This window comes from Arachis hypogaea, chromosome 2, assembly GCF_003086295.3.
Source record: "Arachis hypogaea cultivar Tifrunner chromosome 2, arahy.Tifrunner.gnm2.J5K5, whole genome shotgun sequence".
NCBI lineage: Eukaryota > Viridiplantae > Streptophyta > Magnoliopsida > Fabales > Fabaceae > Arachis > Arachis hypogaea.
The window spans coordinates 20500223-20505286 of NC_092037.1; the positions used below are offsets into that span (position 1 = coordinate 20500223).

Below are 5064 nucleotides of genomic sequence, written 5' to 3' on the forward strand. Positions count from 1 at the left end.
GATTGATAGAGACAAAGAAGGAGGTGATTTCTAAGTTTGATGTAGTGCAATTTTGGGATAACGATGCGGTGAGTTTGGAATTTGGGGGATCGGAAGGTGCTTCTGGAGGTTTATTAATAATGTGGAATGTTATGATGTTTAGGTTGAGTAATTGTTATAAAGGGGAGAGATGATTGTGTATAGAATGAGAATTGACAAATAATAATTTTTATGTTGTGCTGTTTGCTTGGTATATGGTACACATACAAAGGAAGAGAAGCTTGCTGTGTGGGAAGAGTTGAGTTTTTTTATAAAAAATATGTCAAGTTTTTTCTTTGCTACATGGGTGTCTTCAATGAAGTTATGTAGTTGGAAGAAAGAAAAGGCGCTAGTGTGTTAACAGCATTATCGAACTGGTGGATATAGAGCTAAATGACTGTAAGTTTACGTGGTTTAGGGGATCAATTGTGCAGTCAAATTAATAGAATATTGGTGAGTTTGATTTCATTGTTATCATTTGGAATACTTGGTTGTAAAGGAACGAAGAATTTTCAAGAATCAAGAATCAAGTGTTGCAGGAGTAGTTAACAGATCGATTAAAAATAGTTACAAAGAGTGGAGTGATATTTGATCTTTTTGGGTTGTTGATGATTTTTGTCGAAAATGATTAAAAATTAGTTTATTTTATCTATTTAGTACTTTTATGTTGAGACGTTGATGTTCCACCTTATTGTGTTGAGTTTTTTATTTAAAAAAAAAACAAGTAATGTTTATCTCAAAGCAAAAGAGAAAAAAAAAAATCATGGTGGACAAGGATTATTATGACCCCACGGTGAATGTGAGGGGTAAGTTGAATAAACAAGTATTGTCTAAAGTCCAAAAACACCTAAATAAGAATAAAAAAAAAGTTATTTATTTAAAAACAACCATCATGATGGCACCGGTGGTTGCCGTAGAGGAGGCACGGTAGCGTGGTAGTAATTAGAACAGAGTGAAGATCGAAAAAGATGATATAATAATGAGTATAATAAGAATAACAAGTTAACAACTATTAATTTGAATAAAATAGTAAAATTAATTATTTTTAAAATATAAAATTAATATAAATTAAACGTTAAAAATAATTTTAAAATTTTTGACAACAGTTAACACCAAGAAACACAATTTACTCCTGTACAAAAACTCTCTTTTGGATTTCACTATTTTCATAAGCAACAAACTTAAAAATTTATAAATTAGTCCCAAGCAACACTTTGCTATAACGAGAAGTTCATTTTTTTTTCTTTTAAATTTTAATATTGGTGATTGCCGCTCTTAGTTTAGAGGCGACATATATATATATATATATATATATATATATATATATATATATATATATATATATATATATATATATATATATATATATATATATATATATATTAAATGAGGGAATTAATATCTTAGTTCTAGAATCATACGGAAGATTCTCAATTTCTCACCCTATATATTAAACAAGGTTTATTATAAGCTTGTTATTGCAATTCAAAAGAGAAGAGAATGGTTAGGAACGAGGTAACAACATATGCTATTGCAATAACGTTGTTGTTTGGTGTGCTTATTCATTCTGCTGTTACTAAATTCCATGATACTATTCCTGAAGGACCTTTGAATAATCCATCTAATTATATTGAATCTGATCAGAAAATGTGTATCAAAAAATGCCAAAAACGGTATTTTAAGAAACCCAAAGTGTTGAGGGTATGCTCTTGGAAATGCGATGGTAAGTACATTTAACTTGTCGTAAATCTTTTTGAGGTTTTATAAACATTTTTTTATAAATTATTATAAAATATCTAAATTATTCAACTGTATGAAATACACATACAAGAAGTTTTAATTTTTAAAAGAATATTTAGGAATGCAAATTGTGGTAATTAGGCGCAGGTCTAATAACAAATAAATATTTTAAGAATAAATAGATAAAAATATAAAAGAGATAAAATTATACCTCAGTGATTAGAAAATAAGATTGTTTTCTCAAGAGAAAACTTTTTTCAAGATAATAGCAAGTCAGTTTTATTTCATGAAAACGATCATTGAAATGTGTCGGGTTAACTTTTAATTTTTGTAATTTATTTTTGCTTATTTCGTATTCTTTTGTGTACTTTTACTTAGTTACTCAAATTTTAATCGTTCAATCAAGTTTTGATTTTTTTTTCATTTTACTAAATGTTCTATTTGGTTTCTGTATTTTTATAATTTAAGTTGGATCTGTGCTATACTAATTTTAGTATGAGGCCAATAAAAACAATGTTAAAAAAACAAAAAAAAAGTCAAAATTAATTTTAGTTAATATTTATTAATTATTATAATAATTAATAAATACTAAATAAAATAAATTTGGACTATTTTTTTTTTTGTTACAAAATATTTCGGTAACTCTAAATGGTTGTGTTTCTAAGAGTGATCATAAATTTTCCTTTTTGCTGCAGGTTTATTGGGGTTAGAAACTTAGAATTTAAATAAATCCTCTGATGTATTGAAGAAGATTTGAATACTCTGATTTACATGGCTGATGAGTGATGATTCAGGGTGTTTGGATACTTTTTTTTCTTCGATTCAGGGTGTTTAATTTTCTAATTTCAATAATTTGTTGTACTTTGCATAAGACAACAGTAACCCCTTAGGGCAAGGAAATGTAGTAAAAAATATTGGGAAATAAATATTTGGATAAAAGTATTATTTTTATTTTAATATTTGTGTTAAATTCTTCCTAATATTTTAAATGTGTTTTTTTTTTTAAATTTCGAAAAAATTTAATATTGTCTTAGTGTTAAATATAACTGGAATCATTAAATTTTTTTTATATATATTAGTAATTATTGGTGGGTCAATTTTACATATATACTAAAATTAAATGTTATTTTGCTTTTAAATATACTAATTTTGTTTGTATTAAATTTAACTATGAAATAATATTAACCTATTTAAAATTGTTTAGAATTAAAATATTAGGACCAAATTAAAATTTGATTCTATTATAACTAAAAAATATATTACTTTATTCTTAATATTTATTGCACTTGATAATTGCAATTTTTAGCCAATTTTCGTTTTTACTTGAGCTAAATTTAATTTGAATTACCTAATTAGTTGGCACAAATCTATGTTTGTCTAACTGTTTTAATGAGCAATTAATAAGTGAAAACTTGAAGTAGTTTTTTTTTTAAGAATAAAGCTCTCAATTTAAGCAAAATACTTAACTAAATTTAATCAAGTCGTTATAATAATTTTTTGAATCATGCTTTTTTTTCAGTCTTTCTTTTTCTTTTTTTCCTTTTCTTTTTTCTTCTTCTTCTCTTTATCCTTCTTTTTCAATGTTGCTTCTTCTTTTTCTTATTCTTTAAGTAATATTTTGACTATTTATTCATATTTGAATCGAATTACTAAAATAAGAAGCAGTAACAGAAGTAGAAATTTAAAATAGATCAGACAGAAATAAATCATAGCGTTCAAATCAATAAATGATTCAAGTTCAAATTAGTTGAATGAGAGCAATTTGTATTTTTCTTCTGAATCGAATCAAGTGGACAAGGTTTGGATTATTCAATTTTTAATTGAATGAAATAGAATGCAATCGCTAAATCAAGTTGTTTCTGAACTCCATTTTCGGTTCATTTGATATTATACAACATTTTTGTTTTGATAATATTTTTGGTTCATTCGAGACGAAGGTGTTTCTGAATTCAAATTTATATAATGGACAATTTTCAGTTTATTTGGTATTATACAACAATTTTGTTTTAATAATATTTTCAGTTTATTCGATATGCATGTGTTTATGAATTCGAATTTATATAATGGAAAATTTTTTACTCATTTAGTTTTGATAACATTTTCGGTTTCGAAATTATTTAATGACGTCACTATAGAGAATCATAATTTATAAAGCTGTTAAGGTGATGAAAATAACAAAAGAGAAAGATAATGAAAAAGAACAAAAAAGAAGAAAAAGACACAATAACTTATGTGCACAAATTTAAAAGAAGAATGAGGAGGATGAAAGTGGTTTTTGTTGAATTTGGGCCAACTTAATTAGATTTGGTTGTCAAAAATATTTGAATGTGTAGTTAAACTGTTTTACAATATGTTCGATAGGCTAAGGCAATCTTTGAATTTTCGATACTTTCTTAAATAAATTAGTAAGTTGAACACTCGACTAACCTAAATGGATAAAAATAATTAAAGTAATTTAAATTGTTGAATGGGTCTTCTATATGAAAACCATGTTTAATATGTCATGTGCTATTATTTATTTGTTTTTCAAGAATAAAAAGGCTTAGATTTATATTTGGATATAAAAAGAAATTTTTTTAAAATTTAAATCAAATTATTAGAACGAAAAAATAAAAGGATTTTTTTAACTAAATTAATTAAATTTCATATTTACTTCTATATGTATTTTTAAAATTGTTTTTGTACTTTATTATTGATTTTGTCTTTTGTTATACTTTATTTGAAATGAGATATCACGTAAAATTTATAATGCACGGACATTGACATAAATATAAAATACGATATAACACAGGATATGAAGACACGTAAATTTTAAAATCTTATAAGACCTGAAGACATGCATAAATATGAAATATGATTTTTTAAATAAATTGTAATGATATTTTGATAGTTTATTGATATTAAAATATAAATTAATTTTTTAATTATTTTTAGTGATTTATTTTAATTATACAAAGTATTTAAAAAAATTTTGTTTAATAAATAATAATATATACTATTTCTAAATCATTTTAAAAATACATGTTAAGAATAAGATTATACACGTTAACATGTGATGATATTTAAGTGTGTACAAATATGTCCAAAATTTTTTTTTATTTTTTATTAAAATACAGTTGAATACAGCAGACACATATATCAATAAAATATCGTGTTTAAAATATATTTACACAGACACAATAACTTAACTTTGTGTCTGTATTTCTTCATCGCATAAAATAAGTACCACATTTTTTTATTTATCTCATTTGTGGCCAAGATACGTAATAAAATCATGTAAATAAAATATATGTATAAATTTAATCA

General features: G+C 24.4%; 1 long non-coding RNA gene across 1 annotated transcript; it reads left to right on the plus strand.

Annotated features, from left to right (window-relative positions):
* Positions 1-1414: 1414 nt before the first annotated feature.
* On the plus strand, positions 1415-2715 carry LOC112718617 (uncharacterized). Its single transcript, XR_003160953.2, has 2 exons — positions 1415-1741; positions 2454-2715. It is a non-coding gene; the product is annotated as an uncharacterized lncRNA (long non-coding RNA).
* Positions 2716-5064: the final 2349 nt, after the last annotated feature.